Genomic DNA, 20345 nt, shown 5'->3' with positions numbered 1-20345 from the left:
CAGTCATGTCAAAAGCATGTAAGGGAGCTGCAAATGAGGAGAAGTTTGAAATGAACTTCCTCCAATACTGTTTTTCTCCTAAGAAGCTTCTCACTTCTGTAGCAGACTTGGGTTGAGGCCAATTTACAGTGACTGCCACTTTAGAGGGATCTATTTTCAATTCACCTCCCCCTACTATATGACCCAAATAATTTAGAGAGGTTTTCCCAAATTCACATTTGGAGAGTTTAACATAAAGTTTTTCTCTTTTCAAAACATCTAATGTCTGCTTAACATGCTTTAAATGTTCTTCCCACATTTTACTAAAAATCAGAATGTCATCCAGATACACAATAACAAAATCATCAAGAAAAGGTCTGAGTACATCATTCATTAATCTCATGAAAGTAGCAAGGGCATTGGTCAAGCCAAAAGGCATAAACAGTCATTCATACAATCCCTGCTTTGTTTTGAAAGCAGACTTCCATGCATCTTGTTTTGCAACTTTGACCTGATGGTATCCACTGTGCAAATCTAGCTTGGTGAAATAAACAGCTTCCTTCAATTGATATAAAAGATCATCTATGAGAGGAAGGGGATAACGATTTTTTATCGTTATTTTATTCAGTGCTCGGTAGTCAATGCACATTCTCCACGAGCCATCTTTCTTTCTCACCAAAACGATTGGTGACCCACATGGTGATGTGCTAGGCCTGATGAACCCTTTCTCGAGCAACTCCTGCACCTGCTTCTTGATTTCAACATTCTCTAAAGCAGATAACCTTTTATACCTATGGCTGCAATGATTGTTTCATCTCCTGATTTTGACCCCAAATCCTTCTGAATAGCTGTAGCAGTCTTCTTCTGCTTGCCCTCGGACTTCTTAGGTCTCAGCTCTGGATGTAGAATCCAACAGTGATCATCATCATGCCCCTCCTTTTTACAGTGGGTGCATGAGGCTTTGCCTTTCTGTGCAGTGTTAGCCTTCCTTGCTTTCAACTTCCGCTTTCTTTTCTCCTTTCTCTTGCTTACAGTGGGTTGGGATGGTCCCCCAACTTCTAGATTTCCATTCTTTCCTCTAGCTTCTAGATGAGTAGCTTGTACAGATACCTCATCTATACTAGTGGGATTAAACATGACGATGGTATGCCTCATGTAGCTGTGTAGACCACCAATGTACTTCAAAAGAGTTTCTGGTGAGTCTAATGAAATCCCCAACATCAATTCTCTCTTTCGGAACTCTTGAGTATACCCTTGTACACTTTGCCCTTTCAACTGCCGAAGAGTTTGCTAGCTCATCATGGCTTTTTGCATGTAGGCCAATGGATAGAACTGCTTTATTATTGCAGTAACAAATTCACTCCAGACAGAGATGGTCTTACCATGCTTCCTCATATCAGCTTGGGTTCTGCCTTCCCACCATACCAAGGCATTGCCCCCTAGGTGAAGGCTTACCAGCTAAAACTTGCTCTTGTCTGAGTCTATATTTTGTACTCTACAATACACATCAACTTGTCTTATCCAGTTGTCCAACTTTTCAGCATTTAACTCTCCATCGTATATAGGCAAATCAAATTTAACATTTAACTTAATCAAAGATTCTTTCTTATTATGCACAGGGCTACTAGGAGGTGTAGGGAAGCTTTCTTCTTTCCCCTTTCCTTTGGAGTGGTCATGGGAATGAGATTCGTCTTCTTCTTTATCTTGCTTGGAGCCTGATGAATCTTCATCCTTATGCTTTCTAAAGTCCCTATACATTTCTTCCACCATGGACTTTATAGCTAGGAAAATTTCTATGAATTGAGAGTCTGGCCCTACAGAACCTTCTTCTACCATTGTCTTTTGAGAATAGACTCTCCCAATCTCAGGATTAGCTTCCACCAACTCTCCTTCTCCTAATTTGAGCTTTGATCTAGTGAGCATTCACAGCTAAACCAACACAAGCTTTTCTAACCTTACAACCTAGAGCTCTGATACCACTTGATCTGATAATCACCCTAGGAGTGACCTCAGTGAAGATTTTTTAAACAAAAGGTATTACAGACCCATGTGCTGGTGTGTGTGTTTTGTGTTATTGAAACAACGAATCGATCAGATTGCCAATACACAGAAAATAAATGGAAAGACAGCAGAGAAATACAGTAAGAAACACAAAGACACAAACAATTTTTAATAAGGAGTTCACCCTATTCTCCAGGGCTACGTCTCCAGTCCAGCTTCAGTGGTGGCCTTGTTTTATTGTGTCTTTCAACAGAGAAATTACAATGCAGGGACTCAATATGAGTTCTCTTGAAGTAGATTTTGCTTGGCAGGGTGGTTCTTAGATTCCCCAAGCCACTTGGAGTACACAGACTCTTGTTCTTCCTACCATCTCTATGACCCTCGGTCTACAGTGGAAAGAGCCAACTGTGATGCTCAATCCGGAAAAATTCCTCTATGGGAAGGCTTGATTCTTCAAGCTCTCTGGTGCTCGATGCTGCCTATGGTCAGCTCGACCCTCTATGTCCTCTGCGTGGCTTTACTGCTCTCTATGCTTAGTCCTCCTCTCAGGGTTCATTGTTCACTATCTCTCTTGGTCGCTTGGACTCTTCGTTCTGAATCTCCCTCGACCTTCGTTCAACTGTCTCTATTCATAGCTCTAGCCAGTCGACCTCCATGCCTGTTCGATTCCTCTCCCGCCTATGTCGATTCGCCTGCAACCTGTGTGCTTGGAATTCCATGTTCAGCGTCAGCATGAACGCTCGAGAAGTAGCCACACGTCCCCATCGGAACTGCGCCAACCCGCTCGTCAATTCATTGCTTTCTCCACTGTGGCGGTCAACGGATTCCAAATCCCCTTAAATCGCAGCTTAATCCCTTGTCGATTCTGCTTTTGTCTATCGGGCACAATCTTAGCTATCCGATTTGGCCTCCTCCAGATCCAACGTCATTCGCACGTCGAGCGCGGTTGACTTGCTCGACTGATAATACGCGATCACGACGGTTTTTCTCTCACCTCCGCTGCCATGCATCGATTGTTGAGTGTGATCACTCTGCTTTCTCCAAAACAGCTTACCGTTCAAGGGTGCCTCAATCAATACTGCCAGTTTCCAGGGTGCGGGTCCTGCCTTTGTACTTTAGCACCTTTACCTTTTTCCACCTGCGGTCCTCTGGTTCCCCCATGCGACCGAGTGCTTAAGTCTCCTCCTTTTCGGCCCTATTTTCCCAGCAATGACGTGCATCAAAATCAGCGCCTTTTCCCGATCCGAGGCTCCCAGGGGCTATTTTGACCTCCTGCGTAGTCTCCATGGGCCTCGGTGAGCGCGCTTTGACTGGGGTCCTCGTCGTTCTACGCCGGCTGCCATGGCCACTGGTTCAAGGTGTTTTTTAATGCTGTTTTAGATTCTTCAAAGGTTTATTTCATCCCGATATAGTCATGGTTCTATGACAGTCATTTATGGATCTGATTTGGATCAAAAGGTGTGTCCACACATGATTTTTCTACTGCAAAGTAGTGTACATATTTTGACAGATAGTTGATCAGGGTTTGTAGTAACAGGATCTGGTTTCTGTGATGTGCAGTATGTTGTTTGGTATTCTAGTTACCGTGATTTGATTGTTCTGGTTGATTGGTTGAGTTTTGGTTAATTAAGTGATTGGGTTTCAGTGATTGGTTGGTTCTGTTGGTTGGTAAGATGGTTGAGTTACAGAGATAAGTTTCAGTTTTGATGATTGGTTTTGAGCTTAAATGTTGGTAGTGGGTCCAGTATGAAAATCTAATGAAACGTGGCCTACAAGTTGTGATGTGTTGTAGCAGGTGGATATAGTATGAAAATTTATGAAACGTGGTCCCTTGAGGTGTTGAGGGTTGGAGCATTCAATGAGGGAGTTGAAGCTTCCTTCCAATGGTAACTGGAAAATCAGATCAGGGGGTTGGAGCTCCATTCCAACAGGAACTGAGAACGAGTGAAGGTTGTAGCCTTTTGCAGGTGGGTGCTTGTGTACTGGTATGAGTTTATGCCAGTACAAGATTCAGGGGGTTGGAGCTCCCTTCCAGTAGGAGCTGGAGAACGAGCGAAGGTTGTAGCCTTCTGTAGGTGGGTGCTTGCGTACTAGTATGAGTATGCTCCAGTACAATCTTGTAAAAACATTTCTTTATATTAAAAAGAAGACAGAGACAACAACAATAGGTGGTTTTTTCCCGCATTGGGTTTCCATCGTAAATCCTAGTGTTCATGTGTGTTACTTATGTGTGATGGTTTAATTTTTTATTATTGCACATGGTTACTGTCTATTTAATGTTTAATGAAGTACTAATGTACTAGATCAAAATAAACAGAAGATGAATTAACTAAATAGTAATTTTACTGGATATACGCTAGTTCTCTTAAAAATAGTCACGTACACATGCAGGTTCCTTCTGTAAAGTTGCGTACAGAAACCAGGAAATAAAATTGAAAATTTTAATGATTTGAAAATATTGATTCACCCCCCCCCCCCCCCCCCCCCCTGTATTTTTCCCAATGGACGATGGCTCCAGCTATCAGTCTTCGATGAGAGACCCGAAGGGTAGAAAAAAGTGAGTCAACAAAAACCTGTCATGTGGAAGACTTAGATCTGAAACTTTAAGAATGGAATAGATAATATTGCTCAAAATCCTTGCACAGTAGAGCTCCAAGGGAAAACCCTGCATAGGACAGGAAATGCAATGGAAAGGAATTGGTAAATTTTGAGTTAGGGTGTTCAGGGAGAGTAAACCCTTATGAAAAAAACAAATTTTAGGGTAAAAATTTAAATAGTAATAGTAATCCTAAATATTTAAGGCATTGGTTGTGGGAGGTGAGGGACAAACCTGTGTCAGGGTAGGAATTCTCTCCTATCTCATGCACCTTTTATTGCCCTGTAGGAAGAGAAATAAAGTACATGATTAGCAAGGAAGTGATATACCTTAATTTTGTGCATTAGAGAAAGAAGAAAAACATAAGAGAAACTTACCAATTGTAGCTGGAAGGAACCAAGCCATTGTTGAGTGAAGATATCAGGATATAGACCATTCTACATAATAAAAAATATTTAAAAAGTATCCTTTGTCAAACCTATAATAACAAAGTTTCATGGTAAGGTCGATAAATCCCATAAGGGAGTAAGAAATAATAAAAAAAGGGTGCTTGTAAAAGTCATAGGGTCTGCAAGAGTATCTAAGGGGTAATGAAGATCACTTAGCAAACAGAATCCCTCATCGAGTAGCAGAAAGGTTTCTACTTTGTTGGGCCCTTCCCTTGAGAACGGAAGAAGGCTCACCATTGTAGTAGGGATGGAGCTCCTCTCGTCATGCGAGCAATGAAGAATTAAAGTAATTTGAAGCATATTCCCTTGAAGATGGTTCCAACCTAACCCTAAGTTCTATTAGCCATTAGATTGGGAATTCTACATGTGTAAGGATCAGATGAGGCCATACTTAATCCACCAATAATAAAAATAATAATAAAAATCTCAAATGTTCATGGTATTTTCCATACGATGTCAAATCACTAGGTGGCAAGCAACGAGACCTCTTTGCAAGAGTTCGTAGGCCTCCCCATGGTACCAAGGGTATAGCTAAGTTAGCTATCTAATGTTAATCCATCCATGTTTATCAATAAGACCACTTAAAACTCATCACACTTGAAAGTATACACCTTTAAAAAGAAAATACCATCATAGCCTTGGGCTTATCCTAATGATAATAAATTAACAATTAATGCTTAAATACATATGTATATAAGAGGTAGAGATTATAACATTAACTTGGAGACATCTAGTAAATAAAAAAAACTATTATTATTAAAATAATTATTGTTATTAAAATAAATAAAACTATTATTAAAATAATTAAAATTATTACTAAAAATGATTATTTCTATAATTATTATAGAAAAAACATAGCATGCAACAAAAAACCACTAGAGCTACCAACACTTGAGGGGCATGCCCATTACTCTTTCTCACTGAAGGTTTTGCATCAGTCCAAAGGTAGAGTATTTTTAATATGAATAATTCATATTGGTGTAATGTTGGTTATAAATATATATATATAGTCTCAAGGATGTGGTCCAGTGGTTAGGTAGGAAAGTTTGATCTGACAGGTCTTGTGGTCCAATCCCAGGGAGGACTATGTATTTCTGTGAGCTGCTCTAGGCACGAATTTTCAGTTTAATATGTGTGTGTGTGTGTGTTGTTTTATTGGAACTATAAAAAAATTATTATGCGATTTCATAATTATTGGAATTATTTGTTAATAAATGCAAGGGTTTAATATTGTAAGCCCTTGAGATTGATGTTTTATATGCTTTATTATGTTCAAGTTTTGAAAGGAAAAAGGAATATGATTCTTTGGTGATGAAATTGCTAGATAGTATTATTGTCGAGTATTTTATTGTTGAATGTATTTGATGTTGCTATTTGTGAGACATGTTGATCTTTATGAATCATATTTTTAACATGTTTAATATCATAATTAGCATGTTAAAAAAAATGATCCTTTGGAATATAATATACAATATTTGCTTTGCTTCTAGGAAAGTTGTTGATTTTCCCACAGATTATTGAGCTTATATTTCATTGACTTCCTTTATTGGTGTTGATGAGATTTCAATTGGTTTCTAAACAATGGAGTGTTTTATTGCAAAACCCGATTTTCCTTGCTAGTTGCAATCGATGTGCCAACAAAGAATTTGGACTTATTGCTTTTCCAGTTCATATCAAGAATAACTACTTTGTTGGATCTTACCTTAATGATAAAGGACACATATCTCCCATGCGTTTTCCTTTTCTTCATTCTAGATACAAAATTCTATGTAAAGTTGGATCAATGGTTGTGATCCATGTGCCTGGAAGTTGTTTACACTCAAATAATTATTTCATAGTGAACCCTTCCATAAAGACCTTTAGAAATATTGAAGCTCTTACTCCTGGGGAGTGTGGATTCTTCTCTTTGTTGGAGAAATTTAGTCCATGAAAATATGGTTTGGTTTACGATGAGACACATGTACAAAAACATGGATTTGAATTTTTTTTATTTGCAATAGTGTAGACATAGTTTGAAAGAGGACGAAACTTCCTTATGGTGGTGTAACGCCCCCAAAGGAGGTTATCTTCTATAAAGGAAATTTTTTATGTCTATATTTAGACTAAGATCATGATGTTTACCTTACATATGGTTACACTATCTATTGGTTGGATCTTATAAGAAACCACTGGGGTTTTTCATTTGTTCATATCACTGACATACGATGTATGTCATTAGGAATGTACATGAATCAAATTCTTTGTCTTGTAAATAATGGTTCTACCTCTATTTGGTCACTTGAACAAATAGACAATTTTGAATTCGGACAAGATTGCAATGAACGAAGGTTAGAATATTTTGAACATAATTGGGGTTTCTTATGGAGATTACTTGATACCATGTCTATGGATATTAATAGAAAATTCCCATGGTACCTTCCTTTCGGTACAATTGAAGGAAAAGTACTTATGTTGGGTTGCATGGAAGTGCAATTAAAGGTATATGATTTTTTGACTAGATTATGCACAACAACAATTGTTGCTAGTATCTTCATTCTTGAAAGATACAGGTTCCATGTGTGATCGCTTGAACATTTCAATGATCTAATTGAAAATGGAAATGTTTTCTCACTTATTCCAAATACCTATTATATTGTTGATGTACCATCACTACATGTGGATATCATAATTTAGCCTTTAAGGCTCCAACATGTTTGTTGTTACACATTGTTACATATATTATGTTTGTTTAATCTTTTGAAACATATTTTTAGAAGATCATTGTAATTCCAATTTGTTCCTATCACTAACATACGATGTATGTCATTAGGAATGTACATGAATCAAATTATTTGTCTTTTAAATAATGGCTCTACCTCTCTTTGATCACTTGAACAAATAGACAATTTTGAATTCGGACAAGATTGCAATGAACGAAGGTTAGAATATTTTAAACATAATTGGGGGTTCATATGGAGATTACTTGATACCATGTCTATGGATATTAATAGAAAATTCCCATGGTACCTTCCTTTTGGTACAATTGAAAGAAAAGTACTTATGTTGGGTTGCATGGAAGTGCAATTAAAGGTATATGATTTTTTGACTAGATTATGCACAACAACAATTGTTGCTAGTATCTTCATTATTGAAAGATACAGGTTACATGTGTGATCGCTTGAATATTTCAATGATCTAATTGAAAATGGAAATGTTTTCTCACTTATTCCAAATACCTATTATATTGTTGATGTACCACCACTACATGTGGATATCATAATTTAGCCTTTAAGGCTTCAACATGCTTGTTGTTACACATTGTTACATATATTATGTTTGTTTAATCTTTTGAAACATATTTTGAAGATCATTATAATTCCAATTTTGACTATATACTGAAAAAATAGCCATGTCAATGTTTGGTATGTTTGTTGGTGATTAGTTTCATTCTTATTTTATTTGGAATATTGCACAATGCACTTCATATTTCTTTCTCTATTGTGGTGGCTCAAAATGGAAATGTTTTCCCACTTATTCCAAAGAAAGATTTTATTGATAAGATACCACAATTTCCTATGGATGTCATGGTTTTAACTTAAAGTCTTCAAAATATTTGGCTATATACATATTAATATATGATTTCTTGGTTATTGAGGATATTTGTCATGTTCATTTCAAGTCTGCACTAACCATGATCTGATAATCACCCTATGAGTGACCTCAGTTAAAGATTTATTGATTAGAGGTATTATAGACTCATGTGCTGGTGTATGTTCTATGTTATTTAATCAATGGATCAATCAGATTTCCAATACAGAGACAATTGAAACGGAAAGACACCAGAGAAATATAGTAAGCAAATACAAGAACACAAGAAATTAATAAGGAGTTCACCCTATCCTCTAGGGCTACATCTCCAGTCCAGTTTTCAGTGGTGGCCTTGTTTTATTGTGTCTTAAGCAGAGAATTACAATGCAGGAGCTCAATATGAGTCACCTGAAGCAGATTTGCTTGGCAGGGTGGTTCTTGGATTCCCCAAGCCACTGGAGTGCACAGACTCTGTTTGCCTACCAGCTCTGTGACCTTCTGGTCTACAATGGAGAGAGCCCAATGTGGTGCTCAGTCCGGACAGATCCTCTCTGGGATGGCTTGAATCTCTCAAGCTCTCTAGTGCTCGATGCTGCCTTTGGTCAGCTCGGCCCTCTGTCTCTTTCTACTTTTACTTCACTATCTTCTTTTCTTTGGATTCCATCCTCCTCTCGAGATTCTGGTCTCTCTGTCTCTCATCCTCCTCTCGGGATTCTCTCTGACTGTGTGTTCTGTCTCTGTTCATGGATTAAAGCTATTCATTTCCATGTCTGTTCAGTTCCTCTACCGCCTCTTTCAATTCGCCTTCTGCAGTTGCGCTTGGAGTTCCCTGTTTGGCATCATCATCAAAGCTCAGGGAGTGGCCACATGTCCTCTTGCAAATGGCGCCAACCTGCTTCATTGGTTCGATTCTTCAGTTTCGTCGTGGATGAAATCTTTCTCCACCGTGGCGATCAAACAGACTTCAAATCCTTCTAAATCGTGGCTTAATCCTTCGTCGATTTCGCTTCCCCCATCGGGCATGATCTCAGTCGTTCGATCTGGGGCCTCCAGATCCAACGCCATATGCATGTTTCGTGCGCTTGACTTGCTCGAACATTAGTGTGCAATCAACGACGGTTTTCTCTCACCTCCGCTTGCCACGCGTCGATCGCTGAATGGGATCGCTCCACTTCCATCCAAAACCGCTTACCATTTGAGGGCGCCCCAATCAATACCGCTGGTCTCCAGAGCGCGGGTCCCACCTTGTCCTTTAGTATTTTTTGCCTTTTACCCACGGTTCTCTCGCTCCCCATGTGTCCAAGTGCTCGAGGCTTCTCCATTTCAGCCCTTTTGCCCAGCGATGTGCAATTAGCGCTAAGTAATCGTGCATCAAAATCCACCTCTGTTTCCCGATCCGGGGCTCCCAGGGGCTAATTCGACCTCCTACGCAGTCTCCATGTGCCTCGGTTAGTGCGCTTTGACCGAGGCCCTTGTTGTTCCACGCTAGCTGTCATTGCCACTAGTTCAGGGGTTTTTTTTTATCACGATTCTGATTTCTTTAATGTTTGTCCCAACCTGATACAGTCATGGTTCTTTGATAGTTCTTTATGGATCCAATTCGGATCACAACAAGATAGTCATGTCAATTTTTGTTACGTTTCTATGGATTTCTTACACTCTTTTGTTATTTGGTATATCAAATAACAGAGTTGATGATTCTTTTTGTATTACAATATTTGAAATATTGTTTATATATGTATATCTTAGAAATTCGTAAGGTTGATTATTAATATTTAAACTTATTTAGTATTGAAATTTAGTGTATGTATAAATTTAGTGAAGATTAAGATTTTGACTTTTTCAACATGTAATATTAGATTTTAACCTATTTGGGAATTGAAAATCGAAATTCCATAAAATTTAAATTTCCTGTTGAAATGTTAAGTGAAGGAAGAACCAAACATACTTTGAAAATACCACGCTCTCTTGGTTCACACGAGAGAGCGAATGAATACCAACGACAATGGTATCAGTAGAATAAGGATGTAATAAAATCGTGAAGAGCCACGTATTAACAAAATAAAATAACTTCAATCAATGACTCATGAACATGATAAGTCATTAATCCTAAGTATGAAAACATGATTAGTATCATGGGCAGAACATTTCCTTCAAATGTTCGTTTTCCTGGACATTGAAGATGTCCATTTTTTCTACTATTCCAAACTTTTCTGACAATATTCCTCTTTGGGAACAATATGTTTACAAAGAGAGCATTCATACAAGTGAGAACCATGAGTCCTCTACAAAAGGTGGTAGAAATGCAATATTGGAAGGTGGGCACAATGAAGCTAATGAACAATTTGCAGCATCTGGTTTATTTGGTGATAATAGTATGGTTGTTGGCATGGTTGACAATTTGGAACATTCTGTTACCAATGTGGGATGGGGAATTTCTTGCAACGGCTATATAGTCAATATCGACAACCCTCTAGAATATATGCATACTCACTCTCTTGGAACAACATACGTACTTCAAGTATTTTTAGTTTCATGCGATTTATACATCTCAATGAAATATATTTATTATTGTATGTTTGTGTTTATCACCTTTTGCAGAATAATGTACCAATGAATATTGGTCGATAAATAGATGTAGAAACAATACAACCTTTATCCATTCCCTAAGTTCAACCTTGATCATTTAACTGCCAAACTTCAATAAATCATCAGAATGATGAACTCTTTAGCTGTAGGTACGAAAACTTGGGTGTTTTGTGAGAAGAACATTTCCTTCAAATGTTTGTTTCCTTAGATGTTGTACATCTCCAATTTTTTCTAGTTTTGAAAAGGTTCCTAACATTAATCTTCCTTGGGAATATTTTGTCTACATAGCAAGCCTTCATAGAAGTGAAAACTATGAGGGCTCTAGAAATGATGGAAGACATCCAATAATGGAAGATAGGCAAAATGATGCCATTCCAAAATTAGCAACATCTGATGTTTTTTCCGATAGTAATATTCTTGTTAGGATGGTTGACAATTTGGGACATTCTGTTACAAATGTGGGAACTAGTGTTTCTCGACGTAACTCTATAGACAATATCATTAATGCTAGAGAATATCTGCATACTTGTTCTCTTGGAACAACACATGTGCTTCAAGTGAATTTATTTTCATAGGGTTTATACATTTGAATATACAATTTTTATTGTTTTATGCATATTTTATTTTATCCTTTTTTGCAGAACAATATTCCAATGAATAAGGGTAGAGAAATGCATTCACAACCAAGGAAACCTTTATCTGTTCCTTAACTTGAACCTAGATGATGTAAAAGCCAATAAAATATATATTTTTCTCTCTCTAATTTATTGTTCACATCAAAAATTTAACCTACCATTTTTTATATCTCTCATTTTAACATTATGAATTATAATTTTTGTAAGTAGAAAGTACTCAGCTGCAACCAATTTAGAAGAATGGATTCCCATCATTTTATGGAAGAAAATGTTCAAATGAATGCTAAAATTGGGAAAGTTGTTTCACATCATCCTCAACCTAGATTGGTCTTTGGTAGAGAAAATTAAAGTGCTCGCCATCATTTTAGTAATGATATGATTGAATGTCATAAAAACTTTTGGTCTAGGATTGATAATTTGTCTGTTGTGAAAATGTGCCAAGTGTGTAATGAATGATATCCTAGTATACAAGTTGTTAGATGGCACGAAAGCCCCATCTATAAAAGATGTAAGACTGAGAGAGGCTCTCACCATTTCTATCACTTTAACACCATGGATCTTGGTGAAAAACCTGAGGTTCTTAGAGTTTAATGCAAGTCAAAGAGATGCTAATAGCACGAGTGAATCCAATATTACAAGTGACACATGCTCATGGTGGTTAGTATAAATATAGTGGGCATACAATTAGTTCTCCACAAGATATATATTTGACTACAAATAAGCTTCCATGATGTGTTGAACAACTTGATTTTGTGATTGTGAGAAGATGTGGTGTTCACTCCAAACATTATGAATGTTATGTGAAGAGACAATGTGTGATGGATGCATTGCTTTAAAAAATTCAGATGGATAAACATTATAGGGATGTTTAAATTGATATGGATTTAGTTGTTTCTCTACCATAAATACCTATTGATGTGTCTAACTGGCTAAAATATGTTGATAGTGATCTCAATGAAATTGGGAGAGTTGATGAGGAGATTGAAACGTCGAGGGATAATACTTTGCACTCTCATCGATAATCCTTTCTTTCTTGCTTGCTAATGAATGCAGGGAAGTAGATTGAATAGCAAGATTAATTGAAAATACATATTCTCCAACCGATGAACCATTGGATTGGCTAGATATTTGTACATCTCCCATCAACGAATATAATACTAAAGGGTTGCTAAACATGTAATTCACCACTTTATTCCACACTGGTGATGTTGATTGGTTACATCCATGTATTTGTGACGTTGAAAAGCACAAATATGGTTTACATCCTATTTTGATTAAGGATTTGGAAACCATCCTCGGTTTCAATATTTTGTGTTGAATATGATTATGCACCATTGCATCCAAAGAACAAATTCTTTATTTTTGAAGAAGAATATTCATGAAAATTCACCTGCAACTATTCAAGCATTTCATCAACAACTCAGTGATTTGCCTAACAATAAATTGGATGAGAAATTAATGAATTTTGGTTCTTGTCTTATGGAAACAAGGGCATATTGGAGAAAGTGTTGTTTTGAAATCACTAACATGATTACCTAGTTGGGTTTCCCAAATTTGTTTTTCACATTAAGTGTAAATGACACAAATTGGCCTAACTATGCCTTCAAACACATATTGCAATCGATAAAATGAGCTTGTAAAAAATTTGAAAAAGCTATTCAGTATCCACATATAGTTTCTATGTATATGCACCAAATATTCAATATATTTCATGAGTTAATTCTTCAAAAATAACTTGGAGCAAAGGAACTTTGGTATAAGTTCATTCTCATTCCTTTTCTCATATTGTTTATGGATTTGGAACAAAATATTTGTTGTTCTTATTGGTTTATATATCTTAACTACATCTTTATTTTTGTTAGGTATGAGTGGAAGCATAGAGGTTCACTTCACATCCATGGTTTCCTATGGTTTCTAGGAGCTCCGAATATGGGAACACCATATTGGTCCAACCCTTTGAATGTTCATGCAACAAAGTGCTACTTTGACAAATATATAATAACCTAGATTCCACGTGACATCCATCATCGAAATGTCATGATTCCTTAAGTATGAATGATGATCCATTCCTTTTAAATACTTTGCTAATATTTTCTTCCAATCCTCATGAAGATTATGAGAATTTGGTGAACTGAGTCCAAACACATACAAAATGTCATGTTGATTCTTGTTTATGAAAAAAGGGGTCTATCCTTTCATGCCGCTATGATGCTCCATGGAAGGTTTGTGATGATTCTATATTGTTCATAGATAAAAAATGGAAAAATAAATATGAAACATCATGCAACAATGACCACTTAAATGTAAACGATGTTGATCTTCTAACATTGTGGCGAGAAAATGTTGATTGTCAACTAGTTGTTTCTCGACATGCAATTTTCAAATATATTACAAAATATGCTTCAAAGGCGGAAAGAAGATCTGAAAGTTATCATGAAATGTTGGCAAGGGTTGCTAGTGAAAGTGTATGTGAGGCTCCTACATTATCTGCATATAGAAGGTTCCTTGAAAAACTTTCGTTGAGCATGACATTGGAACACAAGAAACCTGCCATATGTTTCTAAAGCTATCACTTGTTGTATGTAGTCACAATTTTTTTCCCTTGAATTTTGGGAAGAAAGCATTCCAAAAACTATTATTAAATTATGATGAAACTTCATGCCAATTTTGTTTCATATTTATCAAACCCAACCCCATTTTCTAGAACATTTGTGTTTGATAGAAACAACAAGATCATGGAGTTTTGATGCCAACCGTAAGAAGGAGCCATAGAGACCATAGGATAGTCATGTTATCATTCGTGTATAGCCATAGTTTTATGCTATTCCCAATGATGAGTCAGAAGAGTTAGAAACATTTTACTAGACTGAGTTGCTTTTGTACAATCCATTTCGTGACATTACTTCAGATATAAGACTTTCACGTGAAATTTTCATTGAGAATTAGAGGAATTTAAGATATCATGTGTGGCATATTGATCGAGCTCCTTTGGCAAATGAAAGTAATGAAGAATATGTTGAGTCCCTTGTTCATGAAGATAATGTTGATTGAGATTTGAAAGAGTGGTAACTTCTTTCCCGAATAATTTCTCCCAACAATGTAAACATTTTTGACCTTGATAATCTTGGTAGAAGGTACTTTGATATTCATTATAATTGGTAGGAAAGAATGATGTCAAATTATATTGCGGAATAGGCTATCCATTTGTAAAATGTGCACAGTCTGCAGGTGTTGTTAATGGCAACTCAATTGGGGTGATAATTTTTTCACCTTCCTCTTTATCATAGAAACAAAAAGTTTCTTTTGAAATAATTTTATGTCACTGTTAATGGTCGAAACTATGATCATTTGAAAATTATTATTCAAGGAATAGTTGGAATTAGAAAGTTTTCTCTTACTCATTGTATTTCTCATGCTCTTTTTCTTCAACAATGGATGATAAAATTCCATTGTTATTTATTGCTCCAACTCGTATAGTTGCTTTTAATATACATGGAAAAACAATACACTCCGCTTTTAAAATTCCTATGAAAGATATGAAATCATTGAATGGTCAGGATCTAACAATGTTTCAAAAAGAAATGAGGCACATTGGATATATCTTGATTCATGAAATGAGCTTTATAGGTCTAAGGTTATTCATATAGTTAGTTGTGTATGCGAGAATCATTTCCTGATAACAAGGCTTCTCCTTTTGGTGGTAGGTCCATGATTATTGTGGGTGACCTTGGGCAACTACCTCCTGTTAATGATAAAACTTTGTATGCAAGTAAAACAATAGGGAAAATGTTGTGGCAAAGCTTCAACATTGTTATGAGTTTGGATAAAATTTTAGGCAACAAGGAGATGATCTGAGACAAGCCACTTTTCACAATTTTTAACTAAAATCAATGATGCATATCCTTTTCTACATGATTGGGATCTTCCCATGTCACGTGTTGACAACTTCTTACATCCACGGGAAAGGTGTTTATTTTGTTCATCAGATCAATTGTTTGCAATGAATAATTTTGTTAATCTCCATAACCGAAAAATGCTAAAATCATTAAATTGCCCAATTGTAAGATGTGTTGTGGAATGTACAAGAAGAGTATAAATAGCTGAAAATGATGATCATGTTTTAGAGTGTGAAGTGTTATTGTGTTGTGGAGAGGATGTCATGCTGACATGTAATTTGTAGGTTGAAGCTGGGTTGGTTAATGGTGCACATGGATATATTGAAGATATCTTCTATATGTTTGGTTCAAAGTCACCTCAACTTCCACTATTCACTACATTTATTTTTGGAAAGTACATTGGTGTTCCATTTGATAGAAATTGTCTAAACATTCTCCCCATAATACCTGTTGTTAGAGGGAACCTTAAACATATTCCTTTGAAAATGGCATGGGCCCCGCCTATACACAAATCACAGGAGATGAATTTGCAACGTATATATTGTAGATACTAGAGATAAATGATCTGATATTCACTCTATGAGTGCCATCAGTTAAAGATTTATTAAACTAAAGTTATTACAGACTCATGTGCTGGTGTGTGTGTTCTGTGTTATTGAAACAACGGATCGATCAGATTGCCAATACACAGAAAATAAAATGGAAAGACATTAGAGGAATACAGTAAACAACACAAAGACACAAACATTTTTTAATAAGGAGTTCACCCTATTCTCCAAGGCTACGTTTCCAGTCCAACTTCAGTGGTGGCCTTGTTTTATTGTGTCTTTCACCATCGAAATGATAAAATAGGGACTCAATATGAGTTCTCCTGAAGCAGATTTTGCTTGGCAGGGTGGTTCTTGGATTCCTCAAGCTACTCGGAGTACACAGACTCTTCTTCTTCCTACCAGCTATGTGACCCTTGGTCTACAGTGGAAAGAGCCAAATGTGATGCTCAGTCCGGACATATTCCTCTATGGGAAGGCTTGAATCTTCAAGCTCTCTAGCGCTTGACGCTGCCTGTGGTCAGCTCAACCTTTTGTCTCTTTTGCTTAGATTTACTGTTCTCTGTGTTTAGTCCTCCTCTCCAGGTTCGTTGTTCATTGTCTCTCTTGGTCGCTTGGACTCTTCTTAATTCTGATTCCAAATCAACTCTAACTGGTTCGACTATCTCTGTTCATGGCTTTAGCCATTCGATCCCTGTGCCTGTTCAGTTCCTCTTCCGCTTGTGTCGATTCACCTTCTGCAGCTGCGCTTGGATTTCCCTGTGTTCAGCGTCATCATGAATGCTCAGTGAGTGGCCACTTGTCATCCTCTAAATGGTGCCAGCATGCTTCGTCAGTTCGTTTCTTCAGTTACGCCGTGGATGCGTTCTTCCTCCACCATGGCGGTCAAACAGATTCAAAATCCCTTTAGAATGTGGCTTGATTCTCTTTTGAATCCGCTTCTTTCCATCAGGCACAATCTCAGCTATCCGATCTGGGCCCTCCGAATCTGACACCATATGCACGTTTCACGTAGACCGATAGCGTGCGATCAATGGCATTTTCTCTCACCTCTGCCTGCCACGCGTCGATCGGTGTATGGAATTGCTATGCTCCTATCCAAAACCTCTTACTATTTAAGGGCGCCTCGATCAAAACTGTCGGTTTCCAGAGCACGGGTCCCGCCTTTGTACTTTAGCGCTTTTACCTTTTCCTCCCTGCGGTCCTTCCGTTCCCCAACGTGACCGAGTGCCCGGGCTTTCCCATTTTGGCCCTGCTAAGCGCTAATCGCGCATCATAAACCTCGCCCTTTTCCCATTCCAAGGCTCCCAGGGGCTACTTTGGCCTCTTGCGAAGTCTCCATGGGCCTCGGTTAGTGCGCTTTGATCGAGGTCCTCGTCGTTCCACGTCGGCTGCCATGGCCACTGGTTCAGGGTGTTTTTGATATTGTTTTGGATTTCATTATAGATTTGTTCGACTTGATTCAATCATGGTTCTTGACAGTCTTGCTATGGATCCAATTCAGATCACGACCTCCCTAATGAAAAAGATTTTGGACCACCAAAATTTTGTTTTCAAGCATCGACTAAGTGAGGATACCGTTTCTTCACTTGTCCAATCTCAATCCACTTTGTGCTGCTCGACTTTGAACCTTTGAGCCCAATCCTGAGGTATTCAACTTCTCCCCTGCACGTTGTCCTCACCTTCCTATCCAGCACTATATATTCCTACAACTCATTGAGGTATTCAGGTAGCAAGTCATCAATAGAAGGAAATTGACTTTGCTCTTCAGGGTCCTCAATCATTGAAGGTTCAAACAATCTCAAACAATTTGCATTTACGACTGAGTAGATGTGCATGTAAGTTGGTAGATCAAGGCGAAACACATTTTAACCAGTCTTCTCAAGTATCCTGAAAGGTCGATACCTGATAGGCTTTAGCTTTTTACCTTCACCTTGCATCCTGTCCTTGCTGATATACAGTCAAACTTGGTCTCCAACTTGAAAACTATGCTCCATCCGATGCTTATCATGCCTAGCCTTATACTTGGCCTGGCTCTTTTCCAGCTGTTCCTGTACTACCTGATGGATCTCCTGGATCTTTTCAATGAACCTGGTTGCCTTATCCACATCATTGTGCCCATCAACCATGGTATCTTTACCAAAGACAAAATCCAAAGGAGACCTTGGTGTGAAACCAAAGCAAGTCTCAAAAGGAGATCTGTAAGCATGCTGCACATAACACAAGTGTTCATCCCAAAGCTTAGGATGTTTACTGCAATATCCTCTTAGTAACTGGATCACAGTCCTGTTTACTACTTCTATCTGGCCATCTGTTTGTGGATGAAAAGTTGTGCTTTTCTTTAACTTGGTGTCCATCAGTTCCCACAGACTAGACCAAAACTTCCCCACAAATCGGGTGTCTCGATCAGATACAATGGAAGTGGGTAATCCGAAATGAACCCATACATGTTCAAAGAACAATTTTGTAGTCTGTTCAGCTGCGACCTTTTCACTACGAGGTATCAAAATGCAGATTTTGTTGAACCTATCCACCAAAACGTATAGATAATCATGACCTTTCCTAGATTTAGGCAGTCCTCCTACAAAATCCATGGAAATTCTTTCCCAAGGGTGAGAAGGGACTGGCAATGTAGTGTACAAGCCTAGTTTTCTATTGCTGGACTTTCTATTAGCACACATGGCACACCCTCTTACATATCTAGAATACACATCAACTTGTCTTATCCAGTTGTCCAACTTTTCAGCATTTAACTCTCCATCGTATATAGGCAAATCAAATTTAACATTTAACTTAATCAAATATTCTTTCTTATTATGCACAGGGCTACTAGGAGGTGTAGGGAAGCTTTCTTCTTTCCCCTTTCCTTTGGAGTGGTCATGGGAATGAGATTCGTCTTCTTCTTTATCTTGCTTGGAGCCTGATGAATCTTCATCCTTATGCTTTCTAAAGTCCCTATACATTTCTTCCACCATGGACTTTATAGCTAGGAAGATTTCTATGAATTGAGAGTCTGGCCCTACAGAACCTTCTTCTGCCATTGTCTTTTGAGAATAGACTCTCCCAATCTCAGGATTAGTTTCCACCAACTCTCCTTCTCCTAATTTGAGCTTTGATCTAGTGAGCATTCACAGCTAAACCAACACAAGCTTTTCTAACCTTACAACCTAGAGCTCTGATACCACTTGATTTGATAATCACCCTAGGAGTGACCTCAGTGAAGATTTTTTAAACAAAAGGTATTATAGACCCATGTGCTGGTGTGTGTGTTCTGTGTTATTGAAACAACGAATCGATCAGATTGCCAATACACAGAAAATAAAGGAAAGACAGCAGAGAAATACAGTAAGCAACACAAAGACACAAACAATTTTTAATAAGGAGTTCACCCTATTCTCCAGGGCTACGTCTCCAGTCCAGCTTCAGTGGTGGCCTTATTTTATTGTGTCTTTCAACAGAGAAATTACAATGCAGGGACTCAATATGAGTTCTCTTGAAGCAGATTTTGCTTGGCAGGGTGGTTCTTAGATTCCCCAAACCACTTGGAGTACACAGACTCTTGTTCTTCCTACCATCTCTGTGACCCTCGGTCTACAGTGGAAAGAGCCAACTGTGATGCTCAATCCGGAAAAATTCCTCTATGGGAAGGCTTGATTCTTCAAGCTCTCTGGTGCTCAATGCTGCCTATGGTCAGCTCAACCCTCTGTCTCCTCTGCGTGGCTTTACTGCTCTCTATGCTTAGTCCTCCTCTCAGGGTTCACTGTTCACTGTCTCTCTTGGTCGCTTGGACTCTTCATTCTGAATCTCCCTCGACCTTCGTTCAACTGTCTCTATTCATAGCTCTAGCTAGTCGACCTCCATGCCTGTTCGATTCCTCTCCCACCTATGTCGATTCGCCTGCAACCTGTGTGCTTGGAATTCCATGTTCAGCGTCAGCATGAACGCTCGAGAAGTAGCCACACGTCCCCATCGGAACTGCGCCAACCCGCTCGTCAATTCATTGCTTTCTCCATTGTGGCGGTCAACGGATTCCAAATCCCCTTAAATTGCAGCTTAATCCCTTGTCGATTCTGCTTTTGTCTATC

Source organism: Pinus tabuliformis, chromosome 4_2 (assembly GCF_031772625.1).
Source record: "Pinus tabuliformis cultivar Carrire ecotype Pingquan chromosome 4_2, CPIR1, whole genome shotgun sequence".
Lineage (NCBI taxonomy): Eukaryota > Viridiplantae > Streptophyta > Pinopsida > Pinales > Pinaceae > Pinus > Pinus tabuliformis.
Note: the sequence above shows the minus strand (reverse complement) of the source record.